Here is a 13,114-nt window from a genome sequence, read left to right on the forward strand (position 1 = left end):
CCGTGGGTTCGTTCTTTGTTTCCCAGCGTTTCCAATGCTGCTCTCTCGGTGCAGCTTTGTTGTGAACCTCCCTTGCGGGATGGAGCTGAGGGGGGGGAAGGTTGCAGAGCAGGTAGCTCAGATTTGCATATCTTTTAATTTTCCTCCCTCTGTCAGGGCACTGAGCTCGATGCCAAAATCAGTGGCTTCTCGGGAGGGTCCATTCCGTGGCTGGGATAACCATAGAATCAGAATATCCCGAGCTGGAAGGGACCCTACAAGCGTCATCCACGTCTCTGTTAGTATTAAAAATTAAGAAAAATGAAGTTGCAGGAACATCCTGCTTCGCTCTGTTTATCCCCAGAGCCCACAGTGCATAAAAGAGACTTATTCACCCTTTGGAGATGAGGAATTCACTCCCTGAGCTGGGGGCTGCCCACGCTGGCACTGCCAGCTGAAAAGGCCATGGCACTGCTCTCCTGCCACAGCCTGGCTGGAGTTAAACCCCCGCTGTTGGCTGGCTGGGGGGTTTTTGTGAGGTGTTTTTCAGACATACCTTCAGCAAACATTTACCTAGAGCCGATAAACTGTCCGGGGTTTGCTCTGGGGGACTCTGAGATAACAAAGAATTGAGGGACTGTCTCAAAATGCAGCATTAAATAGGGGGTCGATGCTTTTCAGAGAGTTCACTGGGTGTTTTAAGCGTTTTCTGAAGTTTGTTTCTTGTGGCACTGAGAGCCTGTTATGGTCTGACCCCTGTGATGGGTTGTGCTGCAAACTTGGGAATAAATGAGCTGCTGCTGCTGGACTGGCTGCTGTGACATCCCACTAATCCTTAACGAGCTCCTCAAATACCTCCAACTTCAGTTGCTACAGAGGGAAGTTTTGTGGGTTATGCAAGGAATTCTCTGAGTGTTAAATCCGCTGCCCCTTTGTGGGTTTAATACTCGGATTTCTTGACGTGGGCGCCGAGGATTTGTTTGTGCAAATCACTTTCTCTGTCAAAAAAAAAAACAAACCCTCCCCTGTGAGTACAAAGAATTTTGGGTCCCCGAGCTCTTGGGAACGTATTTCAGGGGGATGTTGCTGCTGAGATAACTGAGGTCTGACCTGGGAAGGGGAGTAAGGTAATGTCATTGTGGAGTTCTTGAAAAACACGCCCTAGTTCGAGGCTTAAGCTGAGGGATTTTGAGGGCTGTGTGTGCATTGTTCAGCTGAATATAACCAAGGGCTGTTGACAGTAAACAATATTGAATGGAAGCATTTTATTAAAAATGGCAGCAGGGCTCCCTGTGTAACTGCTCAGTTGTTGCTCAGATAAGAACACTTGATCCCTTTTTTTCCCACCCCCTTGTTTGCAGCTTTATCTGTCCCCAGGCCTGACTGTTGACTGTGTAAATGTTTCTGTCAGGGTTTTTTGGTTTTTTTTTGGGTAGGAACAGGCTGGTTTTGGGAGAGGAGAGGACCTGCAGCTGCAGGGGAGCAGCCTGGGGTCCCTGAGGTGGCTCTGTCCCTGCTGGATGATGTGACAGCAGGGGAGTACCTGGCTCCAGGTGCAGGGAATGCTGCCTGGGAACACAGAGCCTGCTGCGTGCTGAGCCTTGCAGGGAGCTTTAATGCAGGGGCTGTGTTCCCATTAACCACCACAGAGTCGAGAATTTGTACCAAAACAGGGGGGAAATATAAGTATTAAAACCCTTCTCTGGCGTCGTGCTCGTGGAAGGTGCTGTGTCAGCAAGAGCAGGATGCAAAGTGGAGCAGGATCAGGGTGGTGTGGGCTGGAAAGAGAAATCAGGGTTTGCAGTGGTGAGCCAGGAGACTTCCTCAAGGAACAGTGTCTGTGCAAGGCAGAGCAACAGGACTGATTGTGCCTCTGGGTTGTTCCTGGTGGTCAGGGTGGAAGTGACAGTCTGAGGGAAGCAGTGGGACGTGGCTCAGGAAACAGGAATTGTTCAGTGATCCACAGAAACGGCCTCTTGTTGTGAGTCTTGGCCCTCAGAGGTGGTTTGGATTCAAACTCATTTATTCCTGAGTGTGCATAAGGCTTCTGTTGTCTCCTGTCAGAACATTCTTCCCAAATCTGAATTTAGAGAGACCCCCCCAGTTCCCTCACAGAGGGATCAGTGTCGCTGCCTCTGAGTAAGGATGTTCAAGTAACAATAACTGTGTATCAGCTGAGAATTGGGTCATGGAGCTGTGGGAAACCTGGAACCTGCTCATTACTCATGTTTTCCTTCTTTTCTCACTTTTGGGATATTTTTCTTTCCTAGTGCTTTTCTTCATCTGTCAGTAACACCCACATTGTGCATCCCTAATGGTGGGAAGGGCTGTCTTCCTATTTGCATCTGCTCCTGTTTCAGGAGTGAAAGTGCCAGGGATGTGAACTTTAAAGGAGACTTTTTCCCTCCCCTTATTTTCACGTGTCTGAGGGTGAGACAGGAGCTCAGTCTCACACCTTGGGGCTGAGCTGCAGCTGCTGAGAGGAGGTGACTTTGGATCCACCACCTGCTGCCGTTCCTTGGGGTGTTCTCAGGGCGTGCTGAGGGGTTCACAGAACAGGGGAAATGGTTGAATCCAGTGGAAAAAGGTGATATTGGGAGTGTCTGGGTGCTCTTCCACTTTTGGGTGAAATTTTGAAGCTTTCTTCTCATGTAGACCTCCCTCCTGCCAGCCATTAGTGGGGAAACTCTGGAATATCCAGGTTCAAAGGCTCTAATTAGGCACCATCAGAGGGTTTGGTTCAGACAGGGCACGTTACAGGACTCTGGTGCTGCCTGTGTGGGGAGGTGTGTTCTCCTGGAGGTGTGGCAGGGACAGCAGGACAAAGGACAGCAGGACAGCAGGACAGTGGACAGCAGGACAGCAAGGACAGCAGCACAGCTGCCTCCCAGGCCCCACTGCAGGGCCCAGCCTGGCTCTGTGAGGGTTAAACACCCTCCTAAAGAGCTTATTTGGCTGCTGGAGCTTGTTTCCCCCTGGTTTCTGCCTTGCCTGAGGTTTGTGGAGCAGGAAAGGGGTGGCAGTGGAGTGAACCCCAGCTGGTGGGGTCTGAATGTCGAGGGAGGGGAGGGGAACTCCACTTCCAAGTGACAGGAGCTCAGGCCTGAAGTGTCATTTCAGTCCCCTCTGGGTTCTGTGAGGGGTTTTTGGGGGCTGAGGCTCTGTCTGTAGAGCAAGGCTGGGTGTGAGAGGGGTTTTTGGGAGCTGAGGGTCTGCAGAGCAGAGCTCTGTGTGTGAGGGATTTTTGGGAGCTGAAGCTCTGTCTGAAGAGCAGGGCTGGGTGTGAGGGATTTTTGGGTACCTGAGACTCCGTTTGCAGAGCAGGGCTGTGTGTGAGAGGGATTTTTGGGGCTGAGGGTCTGTCTGCAGAGCAGGACTGTGTGTGAGGTGTTTTTGGGGCTGAGGCTCTGGATTTGAGGGGTTTTTGGGAGCTGAGGGTTTGTCTGCAGAGCAGGGCTGTGTGTGAGGTGTTTTTGGGGCTGAGGCTCTGGGTGTGAGGGGTTTTTGGGAGCTGAAGGAACACCAGGGATGGTGGCACACGTGGAAAAAAGAGGATCAGCAAAACGGTGGAAGCCCTGGGACTGAAGGGCAGCCAGATGGGATGGAACCTTACTGGAAGGAAACGTGTTGACTCAAGCAAGTGGGTAGAGCCTCTGTTTTGTTTGGCTGGAGAATTTCCTCTGGAATGGGGGTATTTCTGCGATCTCTCAGAAATTGAGCGTTTCAGTTTGCAGCCCTTGATTGCCAGGCGCCTGTCAGAGGAGGTGAGGGCCTTTTTTTTTTTTTTTAATAGATTAAGCAGCCCAAGCACAGAATTTAAATTACAGAGCCAAGGGAAGTCATTGTCTGAGCAGGGGCTGGATTGTGCTGAGGGAGCAGAAAGGTTTCGCTTGAGTTTCTCCCCCCACTCGGAGGGGAACTGTGGGCAAAGCCCAGGAAAGGTTGAAGAGGAGCTTTACAAACACAAGCAAGTCAGATCTGATCCTCTCGTAGCTGTAACAGGACTTGCAGGTGGTTTTTGTGCATTTATGCAGCATCTCACCCACAAGTCTTGCATTAGGCAAAACCAGCGCTGGGAAAGCTTTTATGTTGCTTCCTTAATTTACCTGCAGGACTGACTGAGAGCGGATGGGCCCCAAATCTGCTGAGAAAATCTGTGTCTCTGTGTGCAGCCAGCACAGGCACAGCTCTGAGAGCTTTGAAATGCCCCCAAAAAAACCCCTCTTGGAGGCTGTCACAGGGAGCTGGCTGTGCTCACCCGGGGAGCATCCTCCCAGCCTTGGTTGGCTCTGCAAAGATCCTGACAAAGATCCTTCACTGCAGATGGAACTGGGGGGGTTTTTTTTAAGACTTGCAGCCCGGGAAGAAGTGTTGCAGACGTGGAGCACACAGTGTCTGTGCCACAGGAAAAGGAAATCCAGTAAGGGGAGCAAAGCACCGGTGGGGGCAAACAGAAGGTCCCCAGGATGATCCCAGCTCTCTGCCCTGCAGATGGCCAGGGCAGGGTGATTCCAGTGATTAATGGTTTGGAGAGAGGGAGTTAAACACAAACACTGGAAGGAGTATTTTGGCTCCTGCGAGTGGGAGTCGGGTTTGCTGCTGGTGCAGTGACTGAAGCATGTGAGCCACGGGGAAGGGGAGGAAGGTTTTTGGAGCATCCAGGCTGGAATAATAAAGGGTGACCAGGAGACTTAAAGAATGTGCATATTTCTGCGTTGTCCCTTTTACGCTTAGGAAATGAGGACCGAGTTTGGGGCTGTTTTTAAAAGCTGCAGCTCTGACCCTTTGCCTTGGGGAGAGGAGGAAATTAGAGGCTTTAAAGAGAGTCCTGCACCTCCTCCCCGGCTTCTCTGAAGCTCTGCAGGAGCTGGAACCAGTTCCCTCAGCTGGGAGGAGGGGCTATCTGGTAGCAAGGATTCCCAGTTTGTCCTTTAGGACTCTGAGTGCTCCCAGGATGGGGGATATTTGCCATTCCAGCTGGATCCCGGGGCCGGGGACGCTCCCCAGCCCCGTCGGAGCCGCCGCGCTCGGGGTTTGCCCTGGTGGTGTCCTACATAGCTGGTGCTCAGCTTGCTATTTTGGATTCTGGAGCATGAAATATTGAGCAGCAGATGTGATGGGTGGCAGGGGAGCTGCACAGAGGCAGCTGCTGCTCTTCCCAAGGATTGCCATGCAATCCTTGGGGCTCCGCAGGGGAGGTGCCCGTGGAGAGCCCCACCAGCTTCTGGGGTGATGTGGTGGGAAAAAAAAAGGGTGATGGTTCCTCCCTGAGCCCCTCTCCCCTGATCAGTGTTTGTCCTGGAGTTCTCTGCTCCCTGGATTTATCGTGTTTGTTCAGTGGCAAGTTTTTCAGGAGCCAAGAGTGAACTCATGGCGAGCGTTCCCGAGGGACGGGCCGGGGAGCCGGAGAGTTCCTGTTTGCATTTCTCTCAAAGACAATGAGCAGATAATTTCTCAGGATGGTTTGGTCTCAGTCAGAAAAAGCATTTCCTGAAGCTCTCCGTGACTCCCTCACTTGCTTTTTGGGCCTGGATCCGGAGAGAGGGGGATTGAAACATTCCTCAGCTGGGGCCGACTCAGTCCCAAAATTTGTTGGAGAGTTTGTGAAATCAGGGAAGAGCCACCAGGCCAGGATTAATTAGGATGGAAGAGTCTTTACATTTGCACCATGTGTGAGGAAACAGTGATTTACAGCTAATGGATGCTCCACGGGCAGCAGCATTCCATCTGCTCCACGGATTTTCCCGTTGCACTCCTGATGAAAAGCCTCAGGAGAAGCCTCACACCCGTATTTCTCATCCTGGATCCTGTGCTGGGTCGTTCCTGGGTTGTTCCTCTTGCCTGGTGTTCTCAGTGAAGGGCCTGTTTCCATCAGCTCGTCCCTTTTCAGACTTCAAAGCCCAGGGTTTGGGAAGCACCACTCGGAGTAAACACAGGCAGGACCTTGTTTGAGTTACACTGAGCTTGTACCAAAGATAGCAGTGTGACAGTAACTCAACTTCCCTCCCTGTGAGCAAACACCTCGTTTTATTTGGTGGGACTTGGGGATGATTAAAAGGAAAACAAACAAACAAACAAAAAAGCAAAGTTTTATCACATAAACTTTTCCCAGTTCTCGTTGACTTGAGAATTGCTGATGCAAATTCTGGGTCTTCTGGCCTCTGAATTCCACGGGGATGGGAGCCCACGGAGCCTACAGGGCATCCATTAATCCATCCTGTGAGCCCAGGATGCCCCTTCCTGCCTGAGTGAGCAGTCAGGCAACCTGCTTTTTTTTGCCCAGCTCCCTGTCCTTAGGGAGCAAAAAAAACCAGGGAGAATTGTATCCCTGCCTGATAAAATTAGGTCTCCTGCAATCTCCCTCGGAACAGCCGGATGGATGGCTGCCTGCCTTGAAAAACATATGTTTTCATGCAGGAATAATGCATTATTCCAGTTGGGATGGCTGGGGGCTGAGTGCACCCCCAGTTTTGCCTCTGGGATCAGGACTGATGTCACACACGGGGTCTGAAGTGCAGCAGTGGAAAAAGAATTGTTTGGGATGTTTCTCCCGCCTTTTGTCCCTCGAGGAGGATATTGTTCCTGTGCCTTCATCCTAAAGGAGGTGGGAAATTAAACCTTTTACTGGAGATGAGGCATAAACTGCAAAGAGGTGAAGTCAGAGCCTGTATTCCTGGATTTTAGCTCACTGCACTGGAAAATTTCCTTGGGAATAGCAGCACTGGTGTTCCTCTGCTACAGGTTTAGGATGAATTTCTCTGAGAGCAGCACAGGTAGCTTTTGGAGGAAGTTCTGTTCCATCCCCTCCAGTTCTGCAGAGAGGAGGGGAAGGGACCTGCCAGAGCTTCCCTTTTCCAGAGAGAAGGGACCTGCCAGAGCTTCCCTTTTCCAGAGAGAAGGGACCTGCCAGAGCTCCCCTTTTCCAGAGAGAAGGGACCTGCCAGAGCTCCCCTTTTCCAGAGGGAAGGGACCTGCCAGAGCTCCCCTTTTCCAGAGGGAAGGGACCTGCCAGAGCTCCCCTTTTCCAGAGAGAAGGGACCTGCCAGAGCTCCCCTTTTCCAGAGGGAAGGGACCTGCCAGAGCTCCCCTTTTCCAGAGGGAAGGCACTGCTGCGCTGCAGTCCACATCCCTGTGGTACACACATGACCCTGTGTTCCTTGGGAATCGCCACCCTCTACGTGGCATTCCCCTCCTCCTGCCCGAGCCGACAGCCAAGCCAGGACAGAGGATTTTCTACTGCTCATCTTTCCTACGTGAGCTGCCACCAGGAGATTGTGTGCTGTGTGACTGTCCTTTAGACATCTAGCTCTTCATTGGGTGGCTTGATGAACCTCTGGCACAGGGAACCATTCCAGCTGGAGGCCCCTTTCCTGGCAGTGCTGTGTTTGCTCCCTGGGATCCATCAGGGTTGACCTGATAAGGTGTTTTCTTTCCCTGTAATTATGAGCGAACCCTTCTCTGGGAACTGCAATCCAGAGAGGGGCTGAGCAGCCAAAAGCAAACCCCAAGAGGGAGGAGGCCTGGGAGTTCTGCTGCCCCGTTTCTCAGCAAGAGGTGAGAGCAGAGCTGATGTTGTCTGAGGTCACCCTGGAGAATGTGGGGTGAGGAAGCGGAAAGAGGCAACTGTCCCCTCTGGACATGTCACACTGTCCCTGCTGACATTCCCAGTGTCCCTGCTGACATTCCCACTGTCCCTGCTGACATTCCCACTGTCCCTGCTGACATTCCCACTCACAATGTGCATTGTCACCAGGATCAGGAGTGGGAGAATTCCTCCCAGGAGCTGGGAGGTGACATGGCAAATTCCAGGCTGTGATTATTCACCCTGTGCTGGAGAGTCAGGGAGATAAAAGCCCCTGATCCTCCTCGGTGGTTCTGGGAGAGAATGAACAGATCTGCAGCTTATTAAACTGGGCTGCCTTTTATTCCCTCCCCTTAACTGAACACAAGCAGAACATGCCTGTTGAAGGTGTTCCATTTGTGGCCCTCAGGAGCTCGTGGTGTGTCCCACGGGGGGGTTGGAGCGAGGTCCTGGTGGCTCTGGTTGAGTGACTCTGAAAGGGAAGGGTGTTTTGGATAAATTCACCCAGTGTGGCATCTCCAGGCTGGAGAAATCCTCTCTGTTCCCTGGTTGTGTCCTCAAGAGCTGCATCCCTGGGTTTCATAACCAAGCCCTTGGCAGCAGGGTTGGCTCAGGCTACCCTCACCTCTTCCACCTCACTCTTTCCATCTCACAGAGCCCGGGCAGAGCCGTGAACTTTGGCAAACCAGGGGAGGGCACTTGGGGAAAACTTTTAGGAATCTGAGCTTTGTGTCCTTTAAAAAGATACCTCAACTTTTACCTTGTTTCAGGAGCAGTGAAAGAATTTGTAAGTAACCAAATTATTGAGTGTTTTGAGACGGTTTTTTAAAGGCTTTTGTGGCAATCCCAGAAAAATACTGAACATGAGGCTGAAGCTTTTTGTGTTACAAAAAGGGAGATCTCAGAATGGTGTAAATGTTTTTAGAGCCTGGGCCCAGTGTTTATTCTTAGGGCAGAAACTCTTCAAGTGATCCCTTGTGGATTAAAAAAAAAAAAGAACAATTCTTATTGTGACGGGAACGAAAACCCCCCGTTCTTTCACAGTTCAGGGTTGGAAAAGGGGGAAGTCTCCTTGTTTTGAGTTCCCAGGCAGGAAGGGGAGATGCCCAGGGCTGAGGTGAGGGGCTGGGTCACAGACCAGGGCACAGCAGACCCTGGGACACGTTTTCACTCCCACTGGGACATTTGCAGGTCACCAGTGATGTCTCAGGGTGCTGGGAATTTGAATTTTGAGGGGGTTTCTCAGTGATGCTGATGGTGAGTTTTGGTTGAACATGATGTAAACCCACTGCACTTGTGGAATTTCTCCTCTCTGCTTTTCAAGCCCTCCTGGAAAACACCCTGAATGTAAAAAAGTCCTGCGGTGCAGGAAAAAAAAAAAAAGTCAATTATTGAGTCCCAAATAGGGAGAATCGAGGATGAAGGCGAAGCAAATGAGTCAGATATAAATAATCCCATTATGTCTTGGCTGCAGCCACACCTAGAAACCTTGAGCAAACATTTCTGTTTGGTTATTCCCGTGTTTGATACACTTTGCTTGTTAAGTCCTGTTTTAAAATTGCAGCATGTAAAAAATTGTGTAGGGCCAGTCCCAGACTCGGGAACGTTGTTTCAGATCACTCTGACCAGAAGCACAGAGGCCTGAGCTGGAACATAGTTCATTTGCTCTGATATTTTCCCAAAAATCAGAAAAATCCATAACCCTGGAACCGGGTTGTGTCCTTGGAAGGCTTTCAGGGCAACTCTTTTTTGCAGCAGGCCTTTAAAAAAATGTCTGGCTGGAAGAGCAAACAGGAAGATGTAATTACCCTTTGCCTTTTGTGTGTCAAATCCTCATTCATTGGACAGAGCTTTGGTAAAACACTTTTAGGAGCAGCTCCTTGGAGCATGGGAGGTGTAAGGAAAAGCACTTGGATCCAGCAGAGTCCTGAGTGATGTGTTGGGATTAATGTCCTGTGTTTTAGGGGGTAGTTACTCCCCTCACAGTGTGGGTTTCAGGGCTGATAAGCTGATTTTTAATACATCTGAACAAAGCCACTTTTCCAGGTGTGACTGGGAATTGGGATCCCTCCCCTGCAGTGATCCCAGTTATCTGTGGGATGGGAAGGTGGCTTCTGGTGTTGAACCCGATGGGAAGAGCCAAATGGAAACCCAGGTTCACATCCTGGCAGCTCTCAGGGATGTATTTATGGACCCTCACCCTCATCAGTGTTGAGTTTGCAGCAAAGGTGCCTCTTTCTCACCTTCCAGAGATTTAGATGGATTCAAGGAAGCAACGAGGGAGGAGGGCACGGAATAAGGTGGAGGGTGGTGATAAAAGTTCTCCAGGATGCCAGAACTTGGCCTCTTCTCCCAGGAAAGTAATTCCTTGTTCTGTTCTGGTGTGAGACGACAGGACACCTTCCTGGGGATGTTTAAAATGCCAGGACACCTTCCTGGGGATGTTTAAAATGCCAGGACACCTTCCTGGGGATGTTTAAAATGCCAGGACACCTTCCTGGGAGCAGTGGGATGGTGCGAGCACGGAGGTGTCCTACGACACCACGGGCACACTCCTCTCCCAGGGAGGCACGAGGATGAAAGGAAAGACTTGGCTGGAGAACTGGGGGAGGAGTAAATAGTTTTCCCTGAGAGTTTGGCTCCAGGTTCTGGAGGATCTGGGAGCTCTCCTGCCCCACAGCCTCGGGGTTGTGCCGGTGCAGCCGCTCCGGGGTCTGGGGGAAGGAGCTCCCAGAGATTCCCAGTGTTGCTGTGGGATCCTTGACACCAAGAGGGGAGTCCAAGAAAGGGAGAGGGAGAGGGACTAGCGAAGTGGGGAGATCTGGGAGGTGTCAGAGCTGGTTTTTCTGTGATTCCATCAAGAGGAATTATTGCAGGAGAGCTTCTGGTTCCCGCGGGCGAAGTGTGAGGCCGAGTCCCCGGGAGTTACTGTCACACACTGGGATGAGCTCGCAGCCCTTGGATCCTTTCCACCTTTCCAAGGGATTGTTTGAAGCTGTTTTCATGGATCCCTCCTTCAAAGGTGGATTTCTGCTCCTTCAGCACATTCTGCCCCAAGCAGTCGCAGACAGATCCGTGTCTTAACTCACTAAACCAGTTCATGGTGGGGCTGGGAGCACACTGGTGGAACTGGGAGCACTGGGAGCACTGGGAGCACGTTTCTGTCTCCCTGGGACACTGGGGGAGGGATGGACCCTGCTGGCCCTTCCAGGGAGTTCCCTGACCCAGGGGAAAGAGCTGACTGGGGGTTTCCTGTGCTGCCCTTTCCCTGGGATGGTGCCGGGTGAGAATTCCTTATCAGGGGGTGGGAGGCCCATCTGAAGAGAAAGGAGGCAGCAAGGGGGCAAAGTGCCAACTGCTGCGAGCCTTTGTTGGGGACTGAGGGATCCTGTGCCCATCTGGACACTGGTGCAGCCCCAGGGCCTTTCTCTGGGAAGGAGATGGATGCAGCAGCCTGGAAGTGATGGGCACTTCTGCACGTCGGGCTCCATCAGCTCTTGGGTTGGAATTCGAGGATCCCGTGCTGGATTCCCAGGGTTTTCCTGCCCTGGGTCTGTCAGGAGAGCTCTGACCCCTGTGTTGGGGCAGATCTGAGCTGTGACCCCCCCTCTGCTCACAGGTGTCCCCAGCAGGCAGGTGGGAAGGGTCTCTGCCTCTCTGGGATGAATGACTGGCTGCTCCATGGGATGAATTCCTCACTCTCAGCGTGTGGGAATGAAAAGGAGAGACCAACTGGGGGATGGAGATGAGCCTCAGTTCTGACCTGGAGCAGCTGAACCCATCAGGGTCAGGCAGGTTCCCCTGTCCAGGTCTCTGCCATCTCCCTTTGCTCTGCGTGGAAAGAAGGTTTTGGGGTGATTTGTGGCTGTCAGGGCACAAACCACAAGTCACATTTGTGATTTTTGGGGTGATTTGTGGCTGTCAGGGCAGGCTGCTCAGGGTTGCAGGCCTGTCAGCCCAGCAGATGATTTTTGGCAGGCGTTTTCTGGGCCAGGGCTTTTCGTGTTCCTCCTTTTAGAGCTCTTAACATGAAATATTCAGCCCCTACCTGTGCACAGCACGGTTGCTTCAGGTGGCCAGACCCCTGAGCACATCCTGCATTTGTGGCTTCCTCCATGGAAATGGGGGGATGTCTCCATGGAAATGGGGGGATGTCTCCATGGAAATGGGGGGAATGTCTCCATGGAAATGGGGGCCCCTCACGTGGCACTTGGGGGTCTCGGGAGGAGTTTTGTTGTGTCTTCCCCCCCCCAGCAGAACCAGGGCTGGAGGGAGCAGCTCCCCAGAGTTTCCTGAGGTGCCACAGCCCCGTGGGTGTTTTCTCTGGATGCTCCAGGTTGGCTGTCACCGAGGTCAGGGGTGTGTTTGGTGGGAGCATCTCAGCTGGGAGTCCCCCCCCCAGGAGTTTATTTATTTTCTTTCTGCATTTTTAAGGCAGTTCTGTGTTGTGCTTCCAGAATCCCAGTGCTAGAGAAGAAACAGTCCAGAATCCCAGTGCTAGAGAAGAAACAGTCCAGAATCCCAGTGCTAGAGGAGAAGCAGTCCTGTTGTGCAGGGGAGGCTGGAGGGAAGTGGTTGTTTGATTTCCCCAACATTTCTCTTGAGGGGCTGTTACGTAGCGTGGCACGAACTTCACCTCCATGGAACATCTGGAGTCAGCAGAGAAGTCCTGGAGAACAAACTGGAGGGCAGAGATCCAACCCAGAGGTCCACAGCCCTCCTTTCTCAGAGGTTTTGCTTGATTGCAAGTTTTCTGTTTGGCCGTTAATCCTTTACTCTCTTGGCAGAGTGTCTTGTCTTTAAATTATTGCTGTCAACACGTCCTTGGCCCCTTCCTGCCCCTCCAACCCCCCCAAACTGTGCAGTGCTGCTCTGGTTGGCTGGGAGAGGCCTCAGTGTTTGCAGCTGAAAGCAAAGCCTGCTGTGAACATCATATTTTAGCCCAAAGAGACGAGCATCTCCCTGGTAATGTTCCATTGACACCCCTGGTTCTCCAAACAGTGGATGTTTGATATCCAGTGATTATGGCTCCATTAGGCACAGGGACAGATGGTTCCTGCCCAAGCACTTCTCATGTTGTCATTTCCAGGCAGGAATTAGAAGGGGAGGTGGAATTCTCCTCTCTTCCGTGGTCACGTGGGCTGTGGTGGAGGAGGGAGGGAATGCCTGGAATCACAGAACCATGGGATGGTTGAGGTTGGAGGGGACCTCAAGGCTCATCCATCCATGGATTCCACCCTGCAGGGATGCTGTGGGACTGGGATCCCCACAAATGACTCTGACACAAAGTTAATTTAACATTTCACACCCTCTTCGAGTCTTATTTTGCTTTTTTGGGTGATGCTTTTGTTGAGTTTGGCCTCATTTATTTTTTTTCTTAGGTTTGAGGTTGTTGGTTTTTTTTTTTCTGGACATTTTAGAGTTGCCCATGCCTGGAGAGAATTTAGCTGGCAGGATCTTTTTCCAGTGAGTTCAAAGTCTTGGGTGTCTGTTTGCCACGACTTTTTTTGCATAGTAATAAAACCAGGGTAATTCTGGAGAATTAAGTGCTAA

Source organism: Manacus vitellinus, unplaced genomic scaffold (assembly GCF_001715985.3).
Source record: "Manacus vitellinus isolate BGI_N305 unplaced genomic scaffold, ASM171598v3 scaffold_129_pilon, whole genome shotgun sequence".
Taxonomy (NCBI): Eukaryota; Metazoa; Chordata; class Aves; order Passeriformes; family Pipridae; genus Manacus; species Manacus vitellinus.